This window comes from Lepus europaeus, chromosome 11 (genome assembly GCF_033115175.1).
Source record: "Lepus europaeus isolate LE1 chromosome 11, mLepTim1.pri, whole genome shotgun sequence".
In the NCBI taxonomy this organism is placed as follows: domain Eukaryota; kingdom Metazoa; phylum Chordata; class Mammalia; order Lagomorpha; family Leporidae; genus Lepus; species Lepus europaeus.
This window is the reverse complement of record NC_084837.1, coordinates 29,937,232-29,963,852: the sequence shown is the minus strand read 5'-3', so window position 1 is coordinate 29,963,852 and position 26,621 is coordinate 29,937,232. Positions and strand designations below refer to the sequence as shown.

The following is a 26,621-nucleotide window of genomic DNA, read 5'->3' as shown; positions in this document are numbered from 1 at the left end:
GCTGTGTTTTGAGCCTCTGCTTGGCACAATCTATTTCAACACCTTTTTAATTTCCCCATAGGTTTTGTACAATATGAAATTATCATGTTTACTTATTTCTTTACTTCCATACTGCATGGTTTTCACCACTAGAATGTAGGTTCCATGAGGGCAGGCTGATTGTTCTTTCACCAATGCACCTTTGGGGCTCCAAAATGTCTAGAACAGAATATACATTGGAAAAGCGTTTGAGAATTAAGTGGGTAAAAGAAGTACTTTACAATAGGTGAGTAACGAAACAGATAATTTTAGGGTGCCAAAGAAATAGAGGGACTGATTAGCTTACTAACTTGGAACAAGACCAACTGGTTGGAATGAGATCTTACCTGAGCAGTATTTCAGTCCAATATTTTTTGCCCTACACAAATTTCTTGAAATTTTTTATTTTGCTTTGTTACAATCCAGAATTACCACAGTACAATACTGGCTATTTAGCATTAACAACTTTTTCTGTTTCTTTTCTATTTGCTCTCAATGGCCAATACCCCTGAGAGAGTAAACACCCTATTAGTCACATTTTAGTGGAAATCAGTTCAAACAGCCTCTTTTCTGATAATGTGAGTCCTCAATACAATGAGGGGAACAGGAATTAACTCTGTAGTGCAGTCTCTGGACATGAAGAGGGATGGTTCAGGCTCCAGGCAGCTGAGAAAAGGTGAGTGCGGAGGTGAATAAAGGTCAAAGACAAGGTTATGAGAAGACTCCAAAAGCAGAAGGTCCTTCTCAGTTTTGGCCAGAACTGAATTTGATAGTTGCAAGAGGTTTGGCGCTCAGCCCTCTGCTCTCAGCTGAGCTGCCTGCCTGGGCTGCCCGGGTGTATTCTCTCCATTCAACCATGTAACCTTGCTCTCCCCCACTCCGAGTGACTGGGCACTGTCTGTCCCTTCTGTTCTGACGAATGCCCCATCCCCAATAAAGCCTTATCACTCTGCAAAAAAAAAAAAAAAAAAAAGAGAGAGAGAGAGGTTTCATCCCATTCAGATTAGGTATTGCTTAGTTCATGAAATGTCAAAGTCAGTTATTTGAACTACCTCACATGGTGGATTCAGCTATTAAGACACTTTACTCTTAGAGATTTAACTGATGCAACCTTTGCAGGAGAATCTTATGAATTATTGAAATGGTATAAGAAGCAAGCAGCTACCTAATTTGCCCTTGATGATGAATGGCAAGGATTTAGAAATTAATCTCTGTCTTTGAGACTTATTTTCTGTTAAATGAAGATGTAGACTCTTATCATTTGAGTTGGACTAGAGTGGAAAATATCTTTCCGAAGTTTATTAGCTTTCCAGCTGTGAATCTAATAAACAGCATTTTGCAAATTAATGTTTGTTTTTGTTCCTATGATTTTAGCAATTGTTTTCTATTCTGGGGCATGGAAGGGAAGGTGTTGATTTGGAAATAAATTACCTTTGTTGTCAATGGTTTAGGGGACTAATATGTAGACAATCTTGTCTACAAAGTGACAAAAAATCATGACTTCTTTGTTGGCATCTAATACTTACAACACTACTTTGAATAGTTTTATTTATGGCTACTTATCTGGAGTAGACTTTATTCCTTAATATTAGAAAAATAACTTATTAAAAAATTCTCTTTGGAGTTAACATGCAGTGATAGGAAATAAATCATTTTTTGTATTAATAGGAAGCAATTTTTTTTATCTTCAGAATTTTTTTGGTAAAGATTTATTTATTTGAAAGTTAGAGTTAGAGTGTGCACATGCGCATGTGCACGACAGAGAGAGAGAGAGAGAGAGAGAGAGAGAGAGAGATCAATCGATCTTCCATATGCTGGTTTGCTTCAAATGGCCAAAAACAGCCAGGTCTGGACCAGGCTGAAGCCAGGAGTCAGAAACTTTATCTCTGTCTCCTGCAGTGGTTGGGAGGGACCTAAGTAGTTGGACCATCTTCTATTGCTTTCTCAGATGTGTTAGCAAGAAGCCAAGTCAGAAGTAGAGTAGCTGGGACCCAAACTGCCACTTAGATATCAGATGCTGATATTATAAGTGGTGGCTTAACCCACTGAACCACAATGTCTGTCCCATTATCTTCTGGATGTTTTAAAGTCTTAATTAGTTTAATAGAATCATTACAAAATCTAAGTAATTTTTAAAAATCATTGTAATACTCTTAAAAATTTTTAAAAGATTATTTATTTGAAAGGCAGAGTTACAGAGAGGCAGAGGTAGAGAGAGAGAGAGAGGTCTTCAATCCGCTGGTTCACTCCCCAAATGGCTGCAGCGGCTAGAGCTGCACCGCCATTCTGAAACCAGGAGCCAGGAGCTTCTTCCAGGGACAGGGTCCCAAGGACTTGGGCCATCTTCTACTGCCTTCCCAGGCCATAGCAGAGAGCTAGATGGGAAGTGGAGCAGCTGGTACTCGAACTGGCACCTATATGGGATGCTGGCACTGCAGGCAGTGACTTTACCTGCTACGCTACAGCGTCAGCCCCATAATCTTAAAATTTTAAAATGTAGCCGAAGATACTATTCACAGCTGTATAATCTGAATCTCTCTTCTTTATTTTTTTTAAGATTTACTAATTTTATTTGAAAAGAGAGAGTGAGCGAGAGAGCGAGAGCGAGAGCGAGAGAGAGAGAGAGAGATCAGTCTTCCATCCACTGGTTTGTTCTCCAAATGACCGCAACAACTGGAGCTGGGCTGATTGGAAGCCAGGAGCTTCTTCAAGGTTTCCCATCTGGGTGGCAGGGATCCAAGAACTTGGATCATCTTCCACTGCTTTTCGAGGCACAACTGCAGGGAGCTGGATCAGAAGTGAGCAGCCAAGACTTGAACCAGCGCCCATATGGGTGGCCAGCACTGCAGGTGGCTGCTTTACCTGCTATGACACAGGACTGGCCCCCTCTCTTCTTCATTCTTGCATCTCTAGGGCCTACAATAAGGCCATGAACATAACAGATGTTCCATAATTATGTGATGAATGGATGTGACTAAATGAGCAAAGCTGTTTATGGATACTTAGTAAAGTTCTCTTGATAAAAGATACTTTAATAGAATCATCTTGGGGAAATCAAAGCCAATTTCTTTTTTTTTTCTATTTTTTTAAAAATATGGAACACTTTACGAATTTGCATGTCATCCTTGTGCAGGGGCCTTGCTCGTGTTCTGTGCATTCCAATTTTAGTATAAGTGCTGCGGAAGTGAGCACAAAAGCCGATTTCTTATTCCTTTTGATTTGCTTTTTCCCCCAATGAATCTAGAAGATGTTAAGTTATTGATGTAATGTCCCAAAATTAGGTAACATAAAGTACCAATGAAGAAAAATAAAGTGGATGTCAAGTCTTATTAGCATCAGTAAAGCATATATTCCTAAAGAAGTAGTTATGATATTAACCCCCTTCAGTGGTTAGATATTTCATTATTAAGATAACTGTGGAAAAGTAGTAGCTTTTTTTCTACCAGTAGCAAGGTTTGATGTATCAGAAATATTTTATTGCCATATCCTCTACATTTGCTTTCCTATTACAAAGCCATACACCCAACACAATGTTTTGTTTCCTGAACTAGGAAGCATTGAAATAGAACTATATCTAAATGGAAAAGGACCATGATGATTTCAACTTTATTATGAACAAGTGACCAAAATGTTGAAAACAATGATAGTAAATCAGGACCTTAGGAACTTATGAGATCAGACCCTGAGCTTTCTTACTAACCAGAGAGGATTTGGAAATATTTTACACTATGCTTTTATGGTATTATTGATGATGATAGACTCAGTCTGTATGTTAATTCAGTCTCTCTCTCTCTCTTTCTCTTATACTTGACACATACATAAGTTTCTAAAATCTTTTCCAGAGGTACTACAGTACTCACGTTGGAGATGAGTTCAACAGTAATAAATAATTGAGTACGTCAAGCCAAATGCACTCCTTTGGCTGTATCTACACAAGGGCCGTGGCTAATATTTCATCCTGCTTTGTAGTCCTCTGTGGTTTTGTATAGCTGCACTTCTGAAGTCTCAAAGTATTTGGAGTCTTAGATCTTCAGAATCACATCATGCACCTCAATATTTCCTTTCATTTGGATGCAGAGAAAATTTTAAATGGAAGTTATTGAGCAAGATGATAACAAACTTTGATCTCAAGAATAATGTAGTAAGTGAGGATAATAAAGCTTTCACTGAATTCACAGCATTGCTTTGTTAATAGTAGCCATATTGCATTTTTGTACTTTTCTAAAACATAAAAAAGATAGCTTATGTAACTGAAATATACAGGCTTGAAATATACAATGCTGAACATACTCAGCATGGCTTAGCACATGTATTGAGAAAGCATTCCACATTTGGCATGATATGGACCTGCCCTGTAAGACAGGATGTGCCTGCCAAATCTATGATTTATGATTTTTTGGAAAATTTGTCTGGAGATTCTGTTTATGTTTTACAATTTAAGTTTAACATTATCAAAGTGCCAAGACTAATAATTAATAGACAGGATAGGAAGTGGGAAGAAAGGAACTTTTGGCCCTGAATGTGTGGTTTCATTTATTTGGAATCTCCCCTCTCCCAGCTTACATATTCTGATTATAAAATTAATAAATGCAAGGCAAAGGGGAACTTGTAAACTATAGAAAATTATTGAGGGAAACATTATGCTTCATAGATAACCACTGTTAGTTAACAGTTTGAAATTTCTTTCTATTCTAAAAGTTGCATATTTTATAGATGTAATTTGTAAATACATCTTATAAAATTTTACATTTTTTTCTCATGTAAGACCCTTAGAAATAGAATTATTAGTTCAAAATTAATGTATGTTATAGATATACTTAATAAATATTTGCATTGTTCTCAGAACCTTGATTTTTTTGGATAAGCTCATTTTGCTCTTTGATAAATTGCTATTGCCTTAAAAATTATGATTACATTTAAATAATTAAAAGTATATCCCAGGAACTTAATATCTTTGTTTACAAATATGCATTTTAGTTACCTAAGTTAATTTTTATATTGTAAGTGAAAGTCTGAAAGGGATGGCCAAGAGATATCTTTGAAGTTCTGATGCCAGGAAGTCTCACAGGCTTGGGCATTTGTGAAAATCTCGATTCTTTCTTTTTTCATTTTTTTTAAGAGTTATTTTTATTTATTTGAAAGGTAGAATTACAGAGAGGCATAGGCAGAGAGAGAGAGAGAGAGAGAGAGAGAAAGAGAGAGAGAGAGGTCTTCCATCTGCTGGTTCACTCCCTAGATGGCCACAATGGCTGGAGCTGAGCCAATCCGAAATCAGGAGCCAGAAGCTTCTATCGCGTCTCCTGTGTGGGCGCAGGGACCCAAGCATATGGGCCATCTTCTAATGCTTTCCCAGGCCATATCAGAGAGCTGGACTGGAAGTGGAGCAGCCAGGATTTGAACCAGTGCCCATATGGGACGCCGACACTGCAGGCAATGGTCTTATTCGCTGCTACAGCACCAGCCCCAAGAATCTTGGTTCTGATGAGTCAGAGCCTTGAGAGTCTTTCAAGGGGTTTGGATGTATTAAAATATAGTGATGTGTCTTATATGGAATAGAATAGCTGCTAAAATATCAAGTTCGGAATTGGACCTCATTGCTTTCACTCCACCTCAACATGAATGTCATAAGTACCCATTTTCTTATTAGGTCAATAAGGGAAAGTATCCTAGTGAGCTGAATAATTCATGGTGAATTTGTTTAATCAGTTCTCTTCAAAAGATTAGATTTCATTAACTTTTTAAAGTTACTCATGAATAAAAATAATAACAATAAAAATGATATAATAAAAGATTACAGTAAATTTGAATACAAATTATGTATATTCAAAATGCTTCTTAAACAACTACAAACAAGCCTCCCCCCCTTTTAAAATATATATTTTATTTGTATGACAGACAGAGTTACGGAGAGAGGTAAAGACAGAGAGAGAGGTCTTCCATCTGCTGGTTCACTCCCCAATTGACGGCAATGGCTAGGGCTGTGCCGGTTCGAAGCCAGGAGCCAGGAGCTTCCTCCGGGTCTCCCATGTAGGTGTAGGGGCCCAAGGACTTGGGCCATCTTCTACTGCTCACCCAGGTGATAGCAGAGAGCTGGATTGGAAGTGGAGCAGCCAGGACTAGAACTGATGCCCATATGGGATGCTGGCGCTTCAAGCCAGGGCTCTAACCTGCTGCGCCACAGCGCTGGCCCCGACAAACAAGCTCACTGTGGTAGGAAAGCTACCACCTTGACAGAAATTTGGCAATGCTCAAAATAGGCAAAATTAAAGATGGGTATTTATAGACTTTTAGGCCTGGAATAAATGATAATTTTTATTAATTTGTAACTATTAGAATTAGACACTTTAGGGGCTGGTGCTATGGTGCTATGGTGCAGTAGGTTAATCTTCTGCCTGCAGTGCAGGCATGCCATATGGATGCCTATTCTAGTCCAGGCTGCTTATCTTCCTATCCAGCTCTCTGCTATCACTTGGGAGAGCAGTAGAAGATGGCCCAGGGGCTTGGGCCCAGCACTCGCATGGGAGACCTGGAAGAAACCCCTGATTCCTCTATGGAGCAGCTGGGACTTGAACTGGCAACCATATGGAATGATGTGCTGCAGGCTGAGGCTTTTACCTGCTGCACCACAGCACACAGCACCAGCCCCTGAAGGGAAATTTTAATATTTATCTATATTTAAAGTAGATTTTCCTAGCAGTAGATTTGTCAGGTGTTTTAATGGGTTACTTCAGTCTGGTTGTTACTGAGTTCAGAATAACCGTCTATATTGTATACTTAGGGGAAAATCGCAACATGACAGCGTGAATAACAGATAAATTCATTGTGGACACTCCTTAAATGAGAAGGTCAGGATGATTTAATTCTGATATTTTTTATAGTATGTTTATATGAATAGAAGACACCTCAGGGATAACAAAATAATCACCACCTCCCAGGCATCCCCCTTTTACTGCTATTCCATGGTAATGATTCTCACTTTTGGAAGGCTGAACATAGTACACTAGGTGATCAGACATTTTTCAATTGTGTTAAAAATCTTCTTTTGAAAGTATATGATAATCAAATACTAACTTAAAAAATTCTATTTATAGTAGCATTAGAAAATTTGTAGCGTGAAATCTTGAAAGATAAACTAATTTGAAAATAGAGTTCTTCAAAGATGAAAAATTATGCAAAAATACATTTTGAGATTATAAATATTAGGCAATGAGAAATAGGTTTTATTTTCTTTTCCTGTCAAATCAACAAAATATTAACACACTTGTGATAACTAGAGTCTCTTTTTATTTATTTATTTATTTGGAAGACAGAGTTACAGAGAGAGCGAGGGAAGAGAAAGAGAGAGAGAGAGATCTTCTATCTGCTGATACACTCCCTAAATAGCTTCAATGGCTGGGGCTGGGCCAAGCTGAAGCCAGGAGCGAGGAACTTATTCCACATCTCTCATGTGGGTGTGGAGGCTGAAATATTTGGGCCATCATCTTCCATTGCTTTCCCAGGCACATTAGCAGGGAGTTGGATTGGAAACTTATAGCTGGGATTTGAATTTGAACCGAAATGGGCTTCCAACATCATAGGCAGTGGTATAACCCACTGAGCCAGAATGCTGGCCCCCAAATATTGTATATTTAACAGACTAAATAACTTTAACTAGTTTACCTAAAACTTTATACTGAAATATTTTTATTCTAATCAGTTGTACATTTAACGATGCTAACAAACCAAAGGAAAAAAATAACTGTTCAGCAAAATCTGTTTTGCCGCTAACTCAATGCTTATGACAAGTTCTTTTCAATTATTTGAAGTCAGTTTTATAGAGGTTGCCTAGATGACTTTAAGATGGGCCTCAGAGATGGTAGGCAGGTTGACTGGTCAGATTTTATGATATAATAGCCTTGGATTGATGGAAAGAGCATAGTGTAGGCTTTGAAGGGGGAGTTCATAAGTAAACTGTTGCTTGATAAGTGAGCTGTCTGCCCAAGTGAATAGGATGTTGTTTCAGATATTGATTTTCAGGGATTTCCAAGCAGTAAAGTTTATTTGTTGGGTTATAACCCTACTTTTTTTGGCAAATAGCTTGGTCATGTTGACCATGTATGTCTAATTTCTTTCTTTCTTTCTTTTTTTTTTTTTTTTTGGACAGGCAGAGTGGACAGTGAGAGAGAGAGAGACAGAGAGAAAGGGCTTCCTTTGCCTCTAAAATATACACAAAAGGGACATCAGTACATGGGAAAAACTGTACAGTTTTAGTTGAGCAAATGCCTGGCAAGATGTGCATGTGGTTTATCCTTGAGATTCAAACACAGTTTATCTTTCCAGCCCTAAGTTCCATCTTAACCCAAGTCAGCTGCCAAACCTGAAACAATAACTAGTCAGGTGCTTGAGGGAACAAAGAATAGAGAGTATACTGGCCAGATTGTAGGTGGGCCAGGCTCCATTTACAAATCCAGTAGCTTGGAAAGAAAGTAAAGATATAAAAATGATTGAAGTGTGATGTCCTTTCACATAACCAGAAAGCATTCAGGGATGTGATTAAACCAATTAACAATTCTTAAGGGCAAGTATGGGGGTGGGGTAAGAGAGAATCAAGATGGAAAATAAGCAGAAGAATACAGCTTTTCTTTATTCCCTAAATGGAAACACTCCTCTTCTGAGAGCACAGAGGATTATTTTTGTCGTTCAAAGTTCAACAAGAACTTTTTAAATGGTTCAAAGAGTAAAGTTCAGAATAAATACCCTTGGTATTAAAATGTTAAAAGTATGACTCATTAAGAAGCACACTATACAGTCAGATAACACTATTGCCAATAAATAATTCAGATTACTTTTATTTTTAATTATTTTAGTTTAAGCTGTATCTTTTCTCAAACTATCTTATCTCTTTTCTTTGTGTAATGTATTTTGACTTGGGATTTATCTACCCTGCTATTGCAACCTATGGATGAAAGATTACAACCTAAAGGGCTAAATATAAAAATTCTAACAATAGGAAACTATCAAGCAAAAATCTGAGGGATTAGGTGAATACATTAGAATTTTTATAACAAAGAAGAGGTGTGTATTATTGGACTGTCCCTTTTGCTCTGGTTCAAGATGAGTCATAGGAGTTTTGGGTCATGAAAGGGAAAAATCTCTCCAAAATATACTGACAATACACCAAAGAGCAGCTGTTCAAAAATGGAACTCAGAATTCCTGAATGAGACTTGTGCAAAGAAATGTGAAGGGTTAAGAAAAACAGGTCATTTAAGAGAACAAATCTGAATGTGCTTTTTAACAGTGGAAGGCAATTTAGCTGAAGATGCCAAGTAGGGAGGTTCAGCAAGGAGGGAGAAGAAAGGAAAGTGCTGGCACAATTGAGAGCTGCCTTGGGGTTATAGAGAGAGTATATGCATTTTGAGTGGACTAAAAATTGAGGTCCCCTTTACATCAGTGTTCTTTAACTATTTGTTTAACATATATTTTGGGAATCAGGGAGTGAGTAATTTCTATTTTTAATAATAATAACAGAAGTTCTCACTATTTGGTAGGCATTATTACAACCTCTTCACAGTATTTACTCATTTAATTTTCACAACAATTGCTGTGGTTTATATGCACCCCAAGGTTGCATGTATTGCAATTTGATTCCCATTGTGAAATAGAGGGTGGAAACTTAATCTGACCATAGTGTTTACAGAAGGGATCTTCCAGAATTGATTGGGAATAGATAAATTCATTAAAGTACAGCCTACTTGAGTGATTTCTGATGGCTTAATAAGAAGAGGGAATAAACTTAGAAGAGGCAGACACACAAGTGCACTCCCTGTCGCTTGCCATATGATGCCCATGTCATCTGTTACTCTGCCAGCAGTAAGGCCATACCAGAATTATAGAAAAGTGTTTTTCTAATTATATAGAGAATATCATTGGCATTTTACAAGAGATTGTGATAGATTAATAGACTTGTTTAGGTTGTATGTATCTTTTAATGATATTAATACTTTTAATCTATGAATAAGGAATATCTGTCTAATTTTTGTGTCCCCTTAATGATTTTTATCAGTGTTTTAAAAATATCATTGTAGAGATTTGTAGATTTCTTTGATTACATTTACTCCTAAATATTGAAGTTTTGTAGCTATTATGAATGGGATTTCTGCCTTGATTTCCCTTTCAGCAAGATGATTACTGGTATATAAAAATGCTACTTTTTTGTATGTTGATGTTGTATGCTATAACTTTATTGAATTGGTTTATCAGTACTAGTAGCTTTTTGGTGAAATGTTTGATTTTTTCTATGTAAAAAATCATGTCATATGCAAATATGGATAATTGGACTATCTTCTTTCCAATTTTGATGTTCTTTCTTTTTCTTCCCCAATTGCTTTTAATAGTACTTCTAACTGTATATTGAAAAAGAGTATTGAAAATGAATGTCCTTGTATTATTCCAGATCTGAGGGAACTGCTGCAGAACTTGATGAGAATGCTCCCAGTTCCCTCATGGCATGCATGTGTGACACTGGAACTTGTGGTCTGGCCACCCAGCACCCTGAGGAAGGGGACTCCCTCAAGCCTGGTCATCTGGAATTGTGTACTGGCTTCTGTTGGTGCAGAGCCCCAAGAAACACAGGGAATGTCGCTAGGTCTTATAGAATGAGTCTGGAGCTTGTGCTGAGCAGTCCCACAGCTCAGGATTCACAGAGGCTTGCTGTCTGTTCTCTGAAGTGCCCTGGCTTTGGGAGCTTCTGGTGGCAACTTCAGTACCTAATACAGAACAAAGTTTATCAGCAGCTGTGCTGCCGCAACTTGGGTCTGGGACTTTGATAAGAAGGCAATGTAGGTTCCTATTTTGAAGCAAAGCAATCTCTAAAACCCAGCCATCTTTCTGGACTGGATTTACAGACGCTGGGGACTGTGGAATTCTATAATCAGGACTACTCATCTGCAGTGACGGTGCAAGTCTTGGATCTTTCTGCTTACCTTTTCCTTGCAAAATGGAGCTCCCCTAGCTGGGGAGCAAGAATGGAGCTGTGGTGTGTACTTTTTTCTCTTTCTATGCTAGCTTTTCAAGTCTGTGTTGTTTAGTGTTCCTGTCACTTTTTTCCTGAAGTTTTCCCTCAGTCAATCTCTTGGGTGTATTTTTATTCCCATAGTGGTTCAGACTTCCTTTATGACTCTGGTTCTTCTCTGTGGTGGAGGCGAGGGCAGGGCCTCTCTATTCAGCCATCTTGGATCTTGATAGGTAACATTTTTCTCTCCATTTTATTGATGAGGAAATTTGAGGGCAAGGTTATATGTTATATAGTTAAGTATTTTTTAGCTCTTTATTTTTAACCTTTTTTGTCAGCTTTTCCCTTGTCTGCTTCTTAGAGGCATCCACTAAAGGAACTACTCTCATAAGAAAACTACTGAAGAAAGAGAATTCAGTTGTCATTTGGTAAGAAAGGATGGGAGAATTAGAATGCTCAACATTTCTCTAGAAAAATCTCCATTGCTAATGCCTCTTCAAATTTCTTTTCTTTGCCTTGTAGCGCATTTTCTCTTCTTTCATTGCTTCTCGTTTTGTCCCTTTCAAGCTTCTCAATCTTTTTCTTTTCTCCAACATAGAAAATTTTGGCTCTACTCCAGCTTCCGTGAGTAAATTCATATCTTCTACTAACTCCTCAGAATGGCAAAAGTGAAAGCCACAATCTTTCTGTATCAAAATCTCAGAAGAAGCATCCCTAGACCCTGCCTATATAAGGGTAAACATTAGGAGGCCAGATTCATACAATACTACTTTGACATTTACGTAGTGTAGTCCACTCCCTTGAATGAGATTAAGATATAAAGAATCTAGTAAAGAGTGAAGGTCTGGACTCAGATCAGCAGGGTTCTCATTCCAAATTTTTCAGTTTCTTTTCTGTGATTGTGAGCATTTCTTTATCTCCCTAGGCCTTGATGTCCTTGTCTGTTAAATCAGGATAAATAACTTCTGCCTCAGATAAGGTTATGATAACTAAATGAGAAAGAATTTTAGAAGCCTATGGCAGTTGACATGTAGAATGCATCATTATACAAGGAATACTTTGCAAAAAAAAAAAAACACATTTAAAACATTACACCAGAGTTTTTAAAGTACTATTTCCAGATTTGCATCCCAGATGGCTGCTTTAATGCCATAACCTATTTGAAGATGATCAGTTAGAAAATGGAAGATAGATCAGAGAAGAATCTGGAGAATTCCTGCACAAGTAGATCATAGAAAGCAGCTCTTTCAAGCTGAGTTTTGAAGGCCTCCATTCAACCTGACTCTTTCTTTGTCTTTAATTCCTTGCTTGTAGTATCTTCAATTTGTCTCTGATTTGATAGAAACAAAAAGTTGGAGAACATTATCTGTAATGGTTGCTATTTATTTCAATAAAACAGTACTCTATGCACTCACTGGTTAGCTGTGATGAAAACTGTCTATTCAGCTGTCAAACAGAAATTTAAAGTAACTTTGATGCTATATAGTAAGGATTATAAATTGCCTTTCTAAGTGTAGAAGTAGAATTTGGAAGGAATGCATGTTTACCACTCTAATCTACTGTCTTAAATCTCTTATTTTCTACTTTAATTTCTCTTTTCTCTCATCCTTTCTTCTCTCAATCATGATAAATTGCAGTTCTCAATTATGGTATTTTGATGCTTTTGATAACTGCCTGCCAGCTTCTTATCCTGTGTGGTTTTCTATGTGACAGATTTGCTGTGGAGAACTAGTTTTTTGAAATTCTCTTTCTGTATATATTAAATGGTAAACTTTTGGCTAATGGCATTATCACATTTTCATACTATTCTGATTTTTTTATTTTCTTAATTTAAGGAAAGCAAGATGATCCATAATCTTGCAACTCAAATATATGTTCTGTTAACATTTCACATTTGAGACATTCTCTTTCTCTCTTTCTCTATTTCTTCCTTTCCTTCTCTCATATATACATAAATACAAACAATATGCAATTTGACATTGTTTTCCATACCATGAAATTTATAAAACAAGCACTTTGTAAAATTAGAACATATACACATGACTTTTTTCACTTAGTATTTTATTAAATTAATAGAAAAATTTCAAATATTTTCTAAAGCTTGTGAAATATATTTCACTCATATTTTGAATATTTTAATCTATCTACTTTTGCATGTGTTTATTTCAATGGTTTCTACTGGTGTTTAGATTATAATAGATTAATAATAAATGTATTTATTCATAAATCTTGCTGTATTTCTTTTTTTTTCATGTGCTGATGCCTCTTTTTTTTTAACTTTTATTTAATGAATATAAGTTTCCAAAGTACAGCTTATGGATTACAATGGCTTCCCCTGCCCCCATAACTTCCCTCCCACCCGCAACCCTCCCCTCTCCCGCTCCCTCTCCCCTTCCATTCACATCAAGATTCATTTTCAATTCTCTTTATATACAGAAGATCAGTTTAGTATATATTAAATAAAGATTTCAACAGTTTTCCCCCACATAGCAACACAAAGTGAAAAAATACTGTTTGAGAACTAGTTATAGCATTAACTAACAGTGTACAGCACATTAAAGACAGAGATCCTACATAATATTTTTTAAAAATTAATTAATTTTCTATGCAATTTCCAATTTAACACCAGGTTTTTTTTTTTCATTTTCAATTATCTCTATATACAGAAGATCAATTCAGTATATACTAAGTAAAGATCTCATCAGTTTGTACCCACGCAGAAACACAAAGTGTAAAAATACTGTTTCAGTGCTAGTTATAGCATCGCTGCACATTAGACAACACATTAAGGACAGATCCCACATGAGACGTAAGTACACAGTGACTCCTTTGTTGATTTAACAATTTGACACTCTTGTTTATGGCATCAGTAATCTCCCTAGGCTCTAGTCATGAGTTGCCAGGGCTATGGAAGCCTTTAGAGTTCGCTGACTTTGATCTTATTCCGATAGGGTCATAGTCAAAGTGGAAGTTCTCTCCTCCCTTCAGAGAAAGGTACCTCCTTCTTTGATGGCCCCGTTCTTTCCACTGGGATCTCACTTGCAAAGATCTTTCATTTAGGTCTTCTTTTTTTTTCCTGTTTATTTCCTTAGTTTAGGTATCTGTAAATGGAATTGGTAGGACAAACACAATGCCACTCTATACATATATCTTTTTTTAATTTAATGAATGTATTTTTACATAGATACAACTTTAAGAATACAGTGGTTCTTTCCCCCATGCTCACCACCCTGCTCCCATCCCACCTCCCATTCCCTCTTCCATCTCCTTCTTCATTATGGATAATTTTTAGTATGACTTTATATACAGAGGACCAACTCTATGCTAATCATAGATTTCAACAATTTGCCCCCACGCCCACACACAACATATAGAGTACAGTTTGGGGAGATAATTTGCAGTTGATTCTCATATCACAATTCAATAGGGACAGAGGTCCTACGTGGGGAACAAGTGCACAGTGACTACTGTTCCTTTAACAATTAACACTCTTTTTTTTATGATGCCAGTGATCATCTGAGGCTCTTATTGTGGGCTGGCAGGGCTATGGAGGCTTTTTGTGACCATAGACTCTGTCAGTATTTGGACATGGCCATAAGCAAAGAGGATGTTCTCCTCTCACTTCAGAGAAGAGTGTCTCCTTCTTTGATGACCCTTCCTTTCCTCTGAGGTCTCACAGAGATTCTCTGTGTAGGATTTTTTCCCACAGTCTTGTCTTTCCACGCCTGAGATGCTCTTGCAGGCTTTTCAGCCTGACCAGGAAGCCTTATGGGTTGATACTGAGGTTAGAGTGTTATTTACTGGGAAAGTCATTCTAGGAGTCTGCTGTGTGGACTGCTTCCCATGTTGGTCCTTCCTTCCTTTTAAACTTATAATGGACTATCTGTTGCCTTTAACATTTAATATGATCATTGTAACAGTGAAGATGGTGTTTATACCACTGATTCTTATGGGGTTGGAGCCCTATGATTAGTTCTTAGGCTGTACCCTGAGAGGTAAGTATATATGCCTGTATGCAGAACTATACTGTTTTACAGTTTTAGACTACCTTCTCCATCTCTTATTCCCTCCCTTGTTTTTTTTTTAATTAATTTTTTTTTTATTTTTGACAGGCAGAGTGGACAGTGAGAGAGAGAGAGGCAGAGAGAAAGGTCTTCCTTTGCCATTGGTTCACCCTCCAATGGCTGCCGTGACTGGTGTGCTGCGGCCGGCACACCGCGCTGATCCCAAGGCAGGAGCCAGGTGCTTATCCTGGTCTCCCATGGGGTTCAGGGCCAACACTTGGGCCATCCTCCACTGCACTCTCAGGCAGTTCAGAGAGCTGGCCTCCCTCCCTTTTTTTTTAACTGGGATCTTTTTCCAATTGATTTAAATACATATAATTAACTCTGTGTTACATAGAGAGTTGAGCATATAGTGTGAAGTAGAGAGATGAGAGAGAGAGAGAAAGAAAACAGGAAAAAAAAAACAACCAACAAAACAAAACAAAAATGATATACACAGTAAAAAGTAACAGTGGTTAACTGTCTCTTGACAACCAGGTCAAGAATTCTTGAGGACATTGGTCCTAAAAGTGACTATTTTGCTCCTATAGATCTCATTTTAGCTGCACTATTATTTCTCCCAAATCAGGGAGAACATATGGTGTTTGTCTCTTTGGGACTGGGTTATTTCACTAAGTATGAGGTTTTCCAGCTTGCTCCATTTTGTTGCAAAGGACCCGATTTCATCTCTTTTTACTTCTGTGTAGCATTCCATAGTGTACATATCCCACAATTGTTTTTATCCAGTCTTCAGTTGATGGAATTTTAGGTTGCTTCCATGTCTTAGCTATTGTGAATTGAGCTGCGATAAACATGGGGGTGCAGATAGTTCTTTTGTTTACTGATTTTATTTCCCTTGGGTAAATTCCCAGTAATGAAATGGCTGGGTCATATAGTAGGTCTATATTCAGGTTTTTGAGGTATCGCCATACTGTTTTCTACAGTGGCTTTATTACATTCCCACCAATAATGGGTTAGGGTGCCCTTTTCCCAACATCCTCTCCAGCATTTGTTGTTTGTTGATTTCTGTATGAGGGCCACTCTAACTGGGGTGAGGTAAAACCTCATTATGGTTTTGATTTGCATTTCCCTTATGGCTAGAGATCCTGAGCATTTTTTCATGTATCTGTTGGCCATTTGATTTCCTCTTTTGAAAAATGTCTGTTAAGGTCCTTGGCCCATCTTTATATTGGGTTGTTTGTTTTGTTGCTGTGGAGTTTCTTGATCATTTTATAGATTCTGATTGCTAATCCTTTATCAGTTGTGTAATTTGCAAATAATTTCAACTATTCTGTCAGTTGCCCCTTTACTTTCCTGACTGTTTCTTTTGCTGTAAAGAAACTTCTTAATTTGAGGTAATCCCAATTGTTCATTTTGGATTTGACTACCATTTGTTGAAGAGGCTGTCCCTGTTCCAGGAGTTGCTTTTAGCTCCTTTGTCAAATATGAGTTGATTATAGATGTTTGGATTAATTTCTGGTGTTTCTATTCTGTTTCATTGGTCTATCCATTTGCTTTTGTACCAGTACCAGGCTTTTTTGATTATAACTACCCTGTAGTATGTCTTGAAGTCTGGAATTGTGATGCCTCTGGTTTTGTTTTTATTGTATAGGATTGCTTTACCTATTCATGGTCTCTTGTTCCTCCATATGAGTTTCAACATCATTTTTTCCAGATTTGAGAAGAATGTCTTTGGTATTTTGATTGGTATGACATTGAACCTGTAAATTGCTTTAGGAAAAATGGACATTTTGATGATATTAATTCCTCCAATCCATGAACATGGCAGATTTTTCCTTTTTTGTGTGTCTTCTTCTATTTCTTTCTTTAATATTTTGTAATTGTTGTCATAGAGATCTTTGACAACCTTGGTTAAATTTATCCCAAGGTACTTGGTTGATTTTGTGGCTATTGTTAATGGGATTGATCTTAGAAGTTCTTTCTCGGCCATGTGTATACAAAGGCTATTGATTTCTGTGCATTGACTTTGTATCCTGCTACTTTACCAAACTCTTCTGAGTTCTAATAGTCCCTTAGAGGAATATTTTGAATCCCCTAAATAAAGAGTCATATCATCTGCAAATAGGTATAGTTTGACTTCCTCCTTTCCCATTTGTATCCCTTTAATTTCTTTTTCTTGCCTAATGGCTCTGGCTAAAACTTCTAGGACTATATTGAATAGCAATGGTGAGAGTGGGCATCCTTGTCTGGTGCCAGTTTTCAATGGAAATGCCTCCAACTTTTCCCCATTCAATATAATGCTGGCCATGGGTTTGTCCTAAATTGCCTTAACTGTGTTGAGGAATGTTCCTTCTAAACCCAATTTGCTTAGAGTTTTCATCATGAAAGGTTGTTGTATTTTATCAAAAGCTTTCTCTGCATATATTGAGATAATCATATGATTTTTGTTTCTCAATTTGTTAACGTGATGTATCACATTGATTGATTTTCAAATGTTGAACCATCCCTGCATACCAGGGTTAAGTCCCACTTGGTCTGGGTGAATGATCTTTCTGATTTGTAGTTGGATTCACTTGGCCATGATTTTGTTGAGTATTTTTGCATCTATGTTCATCAGGGAGCTAGGTCTATAGTTTTCTTTCTCTGTTGCATCTTTTCTGGGTTTAGGAATTAAGCTGATGCTGGCTTCATAGAAAGAATTTGTGAGGATCCCTCCCTTTCAATTGTTTTGAATGATTTGAGAAGAACTGGGATTAGTTGTTCTTTTAATGTCTGGTAGAATTTAGCAGTGAAGCCATCTGGTCCTGTGCTCTTCTTTTTCAGTAGCGCGTTTATTACTGATTCAATTTTTTCATGGTTATGGATCTGTTTAGATTTTCTAGGTCTTCATGGCTCAGTTTCAGAGGTTGTATGTGTCCAGGAATCTATCCATTTCTTTTAGGTTTCCCAATTTGTTGGCATACCGCTCTTTGTAGTGGTTTCTGATGATTCTTTTTATTTCTGTTGTGTCTGTTGTTACATTTCCATTACTATCTTTAATTTTACTGATTTGAGTCTTCTCTCTCCTTTTTTTGGGTAGTTGGGCCAATGGTGGGTCTATTTTGTTTATTTTTTCAAAGAACCAGCTCTTGGTTTTGCTGATCTTTTGTATTGTTTTTTTTTTGTTTCAATTCTGTTGATTTCTTCTCTAATCTTTAGTATTTCTTTTCTTCTGCTGGATTTGGGTTTGGTTTGCTGCTGTTTTTCTAGATCCTTGTGGTGCATAGAGAGGTCATTTATTTGGTACCTTTCCAGTTTCTTGATGTAGGCACCAATTGCTATAAACTTTCCTCTCAGCACTGCTTTTACTGTATTCCGCAAGTTTTGATATGTTGTATTGCTATTTTCCTTTGTTCCTAGAAATTTTTTTATTTCTCTTTTGATTTCTTCTATGGCCCACTGTTCATTCATAATCATGTTGTTCATTCGTCATGTGTTTCCATATGATGCAGAGATTCTTGAGTTGTTGATTTCGAGTTTCATTGCATTGTGATCTGAGAAGATGCATGGTATAATTTCAAATTTTCTGAATTTGCTGAGGCTCCCTTTATGGCTTAGCATATGGTCAATCCTAGAGTAAGTTCCATGTACCGGGGAGAAATACGTGTACTCTATGGCTGTGGGGTGGAAGGCTCTGTAGAAATCTACTAGGTTTATTGAGTTCATAGTGTCAATTATCTCTTTTGTTTCCTTGTTGGTTTTCTGTCTGGTTGATCTGCCCATTGGTGAAAGTGGATTATTGAAGTCCCCTGTTACTATTGTATTTGGGTCTTTATCTCCCTTTAAATCCTTTAGTAATTCTTTCAAGTAGCCAGGCACCCTGTAATTAGGTGCATATACATTTGTAATAGTAATGTCTTCGAGTTGGATTGATCCTTTAATCATTATATAATGTCCTTCTTCATCTCTTTTAATAGCTTTTGTGTTAAAGTCTATTTTGTCTGATATTAGGATGGCCACACCAGCTCTTTTTTGGTTTCTGTTAGCTTGGAATATCTTTTTCCATCCTTTCACTTTCAGTCTGCGTGCATATTTGCTGGTGAGATGTGATTCCTGAAGGCAAAAGATAGATAGGTTTTCTTTTTTAATTCATTCAGCTAGTCTGTGTCTTCTGAGTTGAGACCATTTGCATTCAGTGGCTATTGTTAAATACTGTCAATAGGAGCCTAAGATCAGAGCTCAGTACAGTTCTGATGACATTTCAGCCAAATCAAGGGGAAGTCCTTTGTCAAATTGCCCATCAGATAACTCACATTTGAAGCCAGGACCAGTTGACATGTGAACCCAACTGTACTTGTGGGAGCAGCAGCTAGGGGCTGTCAACTCCACAGCAGGTTCTCTTGAAGAAGATGTTAGTGGTACACTGCCATGACTGCCATAGTTATGCATGTACACAGCTTAAAAATAAAGTAACACTACAATCTAACAGTGAAAATAATAGTTGATGCCCATTCCTACTCTTATCTAATTCTGTTCCCCTATCCAAGACTTTTAATTCTTTTAGCTATTTCTTCTGGTGTTTTCAAGTTTCTAAATGACATTCATAAACTGCTATTTATAAAATTTTTCATTGTACACATTAGCTTCTGAATTCCTATTATGAAAGATGAAGTTTTAGCTCACTTACATATACCTCAACCACTCCTCCCCTAACAACCATTTATCTTCCTTTATTTTCCTATCATATTTACATAACCTTTGGTTAGACATGTATTCAGTGTTTAGATTTTGTAACTATATACAGCTAAACAGAGATATTACTTTTCTCCTTGGAATTAATAATTACCTTCTTGCTGTGATGTGTTTTATTACTTATTTTTATTGAAGCTGCTTACTATAGAGTCACTGTACATGATTGTTTTCATCCTGGAAGGATTTCGTTTTCTCTCCTTATAAAGCAACACCTAGGGGCAGACATTTGCCCTAATCATTAAAATGCTGCTTGGGATTCCTGAGTCCCAGGGTTTTAATTGTAGCTCCACTCCTGTTTTCAGTTTCTTGCTAATATTAACCCTAACAGGCAGCTGATGACAGCTCAAGTACTTGAGCCACCACATCCAAAAAGATACTCAGATACCAGGATACGTTGCTCCTTCCTCCTCTATCCAACAAATATAAAATAAAAAACAAACAAACAAATATCTAATTAACTCCTACTCATTTCAGGTCTCATTTACTCTAGACAACTTCTATGTCTGGATCAGATTCTTATTTTATTTTAAATTGCATATGTGGTGGTTCATTACTTATCCTTTTAAGCATTTCACATTTCTTTATATGAAAACATCCAAAATCCTGTCTTCTAGTTTTTTCATAGAAAAACATAAAATGCATTAAAATTATCATAGGCCAGTGCCACAGCTCACTTGGCTAATCCTCTGCCTGTGTCACTGGCACCATGGGTTCTAGTCCCGGTTGGGGTGCTGGATTCTGTCCTGGTTGCTCCACTTCCAGTCCAGATCTCTGCTGTGGCCCAGGAAGGCAGTGGAGGATGGCCCAAGTGCTTGGGCCCTGCAGTTGCGTGGGAGACTGGGAGGAAGTACCTGGCTCCTGGCTTCGGATAGGTGCAATGCGCCGGTTGTAGCGGCCATTTGTGGGGTGAACCAACGGGAGGAAGAACTTTCTCTCTGTCTCTCTCTCACTGTCTAACTCTGCCTGTCAAAAAAATAAATAAATTCACATTTTCTAAAAAAAGATTTATTTATTTATTTATTCAAAAGAGACAGAGAGAGAGAGAGAGAGAGAGCGCGATCGATCGATCTACCTGCTAGTTCAATTCCCAATGGCTGCAATGACTGGGGCTGGTCTAGGCCAAAGCCAGGAGCTTGGAATTCCATCTGGGTCTTCCACTTGGGTGGCAGGGGCTGGAGTACTTGGGTCATCTTCTGCTGCTTTCCCAGGATTATTAGCAGAGAGCTGGATCAGAAGTGGAGCATCTGGGACTTGAACCAGTACACATTACTGATGTTGGCAATGAAGATAGCAGCTCAACTTGCTGAGCCACAACACTGGCTCTGATATATTTTTAACTTCTCTGAGATCCACCAATTTTTTTAGACTCCACATCTGAGTGATATCATGTGCTATTTGTCTTTGTGTGCTTGGCTTATTTCACTTAACATAATGACCTCTTTGGTTAAATTTATTCCAGGGGATTTTTTTTTTTGTAGCTATTAGAAATGGGATTGCTTCCTTGATTTCTTTTTTAGATAATTCACTATTGGACTATAGCAATGCTACTAATTTTGTACATTGACTTTTTATTCTGCAAGTTTGCTGAATTTATTAGTTATAATAACTTTTTGGTTGAGTCTTTGGGATTTACAATATATAAGAGCATATTATCTGCCAACAGTGACAATTTGATTTACTCTTTTGCAATTTGGATACCATTTTTTTTATGTTGCCTTATTTCCCTAGTTAGGATTTCCAGAGCTGTGTTGAATAAAAGTGATGAAAGTGGGCATCCTTGTCTTGTGCCAGAAGAGAGAAAAACTTCAGCTTTTCCCTATTCAACATTATATTAGCTATTGACTTGTTATATATAGCTTTTATTATGTTGGGGTATGTTCCTTCTATACCTAATTTGTTCAGTTCTTGTTAGGAAGAGGTTGGGAAAAGAGGATTTGTTCAGTTTTTGTTGAATTTTATCAAAGTTCTTTTCTGTATACATTGAGATGATCATATGATTTTTGCCCTTCATTCTGTTGATGTTATTCATATTTAGTGACTTGAATATCTGAATCATCATTGCATCCCTAGGATGAATCCGACTTGAGCATGGTGATTAATCTTTTCAATATGCTGTTGGATTATATGATTATATTTGATAACATTTTGTTGAGGATTTTTGCATCTATTTTTATAAAATATATCGGCCTGTATTTTATTTTTTTGTTTTGTCTTTGTCTCATTTTGGTATCAAGGCAATACTGGCCTCATATAATTAACTTGGAAAGATTCCTTCCTCTTCAATTTTTTGAAATAATTTAAGAAAAATTGGTTTTTATTCTTCCTTAAAAGTTTGGTAGAATTCAGCAATGAAGCAAACTGTTTCAAGCTTTTCTTTTATGGAAGGCTTTTTTTTTTAGATTTGCTTATTTGTAAGAGAGGCAGAGTGACCACAATGGCCAGAGCTGCACTGATCCAAAACTAGGAGCCAACTATGACACAGTGACAACCCCCTAAAAAAGATACTTGATGTGATTTCTATTCTTTTAAATTTGTTGAGACTTCTTTTGTGATCTACCACATGATCAATCTGTCCTTGAAAGTAGCAGCTATTGGGTGGAAAGCTCTTAGATATCTGAAGTCTAATTGATCTAGAGTGCATTTTTTTTTAAATTCTGTTTTTTCATTGTTGATTTTCTGTCTAAATGATCTGACACTGGGGTGTTAAGGTCTCCTACTATTATTGGAGTCTATCTCTCCACTTGGGTCTATTAATATTTGCTTTATGTATTTGGGTACTGAAATATTTGATACATATATATTTACAGCAGTTATTTCCTTTTTCTGGATTGAACCCTTTATCATTACATAATGATCTTATTGGTTGCTTTTTACTGCTTTTGATTTAACATCTGTCTTAACTGATAGAAGATAGATATGTGTTTACTCCTGCTTTCTTTTGGGTTCTGTTCTCATGGACTATCATGTTCTATCCTTTTAGTTTCAGTCTATGTATATCATTAGAAATGAAGTGAGTTTCTTAGAAGCAGCATACAGTTAGATTCTGTTTTTTAATCCATTTGGTCACTCTATGTCTTTTAATTGGAGAATTTAGTCCATTGACATTTAAGGAAATTATTGATAGATAAAGTCTTACTGTCACTATTTTGAGATTTGTTTTGTATTTTATTGTTAGTTCCTTATTTTCCTTTTCCTTCTCTTACAATCTCCATTTGTGTATAAGTGGTTTTCTCTATTGGTGTACTTTGATTCATGTCTTATGTATAGATTTTGTTTTTTGGTTACTTTGTGGTTACTTTGAGTCTTACAAAAAAACTTCTTTTGGCTATAACAAGCTTTCTTGAAATTATAGCAATATTGATTATACAGATACAGAAAGAAAAATATAAAAAGCAAAGAGAGAAAATCCTAACAAAGCACTGAATTTGTGTTCCATTCCCCCCCACATTTTGAATTTTTGATGTTACACTTAGCCTCTTTAGTATTGCCTGTTAACAGTTTAATTCAGTAATTATAATTTTTAAAGTCTTCACAATAAAGATATAAAGATTTACACATCATCTTTACAGTATTAGAACATTCTGAATTTGTTTAGTTACTTTAACTAGTGAGTTTTCTATATTCTGTTATTTCCTTTTTACTTGTTAATTTCTCTTTCTTTTAGTTTGAAGGACTTTCTTTTGCATATTTTGTAAGGCAGGTCTAGTGGTGGTAAATTCTCTCCATTTTTTTTGAGAATGTCTGAAGGATAGATTTGCTGGGTAAAGTATTATTGACAATTTTTTCCCTTCAGGATTGTAAAAATCTAAATCCAACCCCGCTGGCCTATAATGTTTCTGTTGAGAAATCTGCAGTCAGGAGAATTCAGACCCCTGTATGTGATACTTGTTTTTCTCTTGTAAGTTTGAAAATCATCTCTTTATTTTTAATTTTGGAGAACTCGATTATAATATGTGTTGGGGGTAGATTTGGTTGAGTTGAATCTGACTGGTGACCTTTGACTTTTCTGTACTTGTATAATTGTATCTCCCTCTTGGCTGGAAGAGTTTTCTTTCTGTCATTCTCTCTTCTAATATGCATTATACCCTTTTGGTATTCTCCAATCTCTTTTGAAGCCCAACAACTCAAATATTTGTTCTTTTCATGCTATCCCATATTTCCTGTAATTTTTTTTCATTTCCTTTGATTCTTTTTTTCTTTTTTTCTCTGCCAGCTGTGTATTTTCCAATAGTCTCTCTTCAAACCCATTAACTTTTTTCTGTTTTATCTTTGCTTTCTAATGATGCTTTCTATCACATTTTAAATTTCACTTAGTGTACTTTTCAAATGAAACATTCTCATTTTTGTTTAATTACTTTTTGTTTAATATACCTTTCTAGCAAATCTCTCTGTTATAATATTGAATCACATCTCTGTGGTGCCTTAAATTTCAATGAGCTTTAAAAGAACTATTTTAAAATCTTTGTCTAAATGAGCATTTGGAAATTTCAGTTCCTAAATGATTGATTTCTGGTACCATATTTTGCTTTTTGAGTGAGTTCATGGATCTTTCTTTTTTTTTAAAGATTTATTTTTTTAATTTGAGAGGCAGAGTTTCAGACAGACAGAGGAAGAGACAGAGAGAGAGAGAGATCTTCCATCCACCACTAGTTCATTCCCCATATGGTCGTAATAGCCAGAGCTCCATCCAAAGCCAGGAACCAGAAGCATCTTCCAGGCCTCCCACATAGGTGCAGGTGCCCAGCACTTTGGCCGTTTTCCACTGCTTTCCCACACCATTAGCAGGGTGCTGGTTTGAAAATGGAGCAGACAGAACTTGAACTGGCATCTATATGGTATGCTAGCATCCATAGGTGGAAGCTTAACCTATGCCATAGCCCTGGCCCCTCATCCCTGGAATTTCCCGAGGCTTGTTGGTATACAATGCCATCTGTGCTTTGAAGGGTTAGTTGTGGTAAACAACCTTATTAAGTAGATAATATTAATACACCTACTTTGCAAATGAAGAACCTGAAATACAGAGAAGTAACTTGAGTCATGATATGTAGCTACTAAGTAGCAGAGCTAAGATCAGAACCTAGTCTGGTACCCATTACTATTTATTGAGTAGATGGAATGAAGGAATTACAAAAAGTTCTTTAGGATTCTTTTATATGAAGCAGGAATATATTAGGGCACCTTTAGTCCTCATAGCTAGAATATTCATGAACAGTATGTACAAACTTCATTATTATGACATATTACTGTATACTAAAAGAAAAGCAGCATTGAAAGTATTTATAAATCAGGTACTAAATTTATTCATTATTATGGAAAGAAAACTATGCAGATTTGATCCCTAACTTTTAAGTCTTCCAGAGGTTAACTATCAAAACTATCAAATGAAATTAAAATATCCTTGTTTATCAAATGAGCTAACTGAGTGGATCTCTTTCTGCCTTTCTATTCTTTTGGTGATTTGTGACACTTTATGCAACAATGTTCAATATCTATAGCTTAATCTATTGGGATACAGTATTTTTGTAAAGCAACTCAGCTATTAAAAATTATAGTTTACATTTTGGGCTTCTAACTTATCCATTTTTAATGCTTTCAAGAATCAGTTCTTTTAGAAAAGAGTTTTTTAAAAGATTTATTTGTTTATTTGAAAGGCAGAGTTACAGAGAGGCAGAGGCACAGAGAGAGAGAGAGAGATCTTCCATCCACTGGTTCACTCCCCAAATGGCCACAACAGCTGGAGCTGGACCAATCCGAAGCCAGGAGCCAGGAGACAGGAGTTTCTTTAGGGTTTCCCACATGGGTGCAGGATCCCAAGGACTTGGGCCATCTTCTGCTGCTTTCCCAGGCATGTAGCAGGGAGCTGGATTGGAAGTAGGGCAGTGGGGACTCCAACTGGCACCCATATGAGATGCTGGCACTGTAGGCTATACCAGCTATGCCACAGCATTGGCCCCTAGAAATGAATTTTTTTATGTTTGTGTAAGTCTTTTTTTTATTTAATAAATGTGAATTTACAAAGTGCAACTTTTGTATTGTTGTAGCTTCCCCCCCCCCACCTCCCTCTCTCCCTCCCGCAGCCCTGCCCTCTCCTACTCCCTCTCCCATCCCGCCCTTCATCTAGTTTCATTTTCAATTACCTTCATATACAGAAGATCAAATTAGCATATACTAAGCAAGGATTTCAACAGGCTGCACTCACACAACCACACAAGGTATAGGGTATTGTTCGACTAGTAGTGTTGTTTTTAAGTTTCATAGTAAAACACATTAAAGACAGAGATCCTATGTGGGGAGCATGTACCAAGTGACTCCCGTTGTTGATTTAACAATTGGCACTCTTATTTATGACGTCAGCAATCACCTGAGGCTCTTGCCATGAGCTATCTAGGCTATGGAAGCCCCTTGAGTTCACCAACTCTGAACTTGTTTAGTCAAGGCCATATCACAATGGAGGTTCCTTCCTCCCTTCAGAGAAAGGCGCCTCCCTCCTTGATGGCCTGTTCCTTCCGTTGGGGTCTTGTTCACCAGGATCTTTAATTTAGATTGTTTTTGCTACTGTGTCATGGCTTTCCATGCCTGTGAGACTCTCATGGGCCTTTTAGCCAGATCCGAATGCCCCTAGGATTGATTCTGAGGCCAGAATGCTGTTTGGGGCGTTTGCCATTCTATGAGTCTGCTGTGTGCCCTGCTTCCCCCGCAGGATCATTCTCTCCCTTTTAATTCTATCCTTCATTATTTGCTTACACTGGTCTTATTTGTAAAATCTCTTTGACACTTACCCTATGTTTTTGATCGTTTGTGTACTTATACTTATCACTTTACCAAGTGCGCTAGCATTGGTACCTCAAATTTGAAATCCCTGCACATTTCTAGTTCC

At 37.0% G+C, this 26,621-nt stretch overlaps 1 non-coding gene and 1 pseudogene across 1 annotated transcript; one reads left to right on the top strand and one right to left on the bottom strand.

Annotated features, from left to right (window-relative positions):
• The first annotated feature begins 194 nt into the window (after positions 1-194).
• The window catches only part of LOC133770444 (calcium uptake protein 2, mitochondrial-like), a 30,066-nt pseudogene continuing 3,639 nt past the window's right edge, over positions 195-26,621 (top strand).
• LOC133770653 (U6 spliceosomal RNA) lies at positions 3,107-3,210 on the bottom strand. The gene has a single exon (XR_009867363.1). It is a non-coding gene; the product is annotated as a U6 spliceosomal RNA (small nuclear RNA).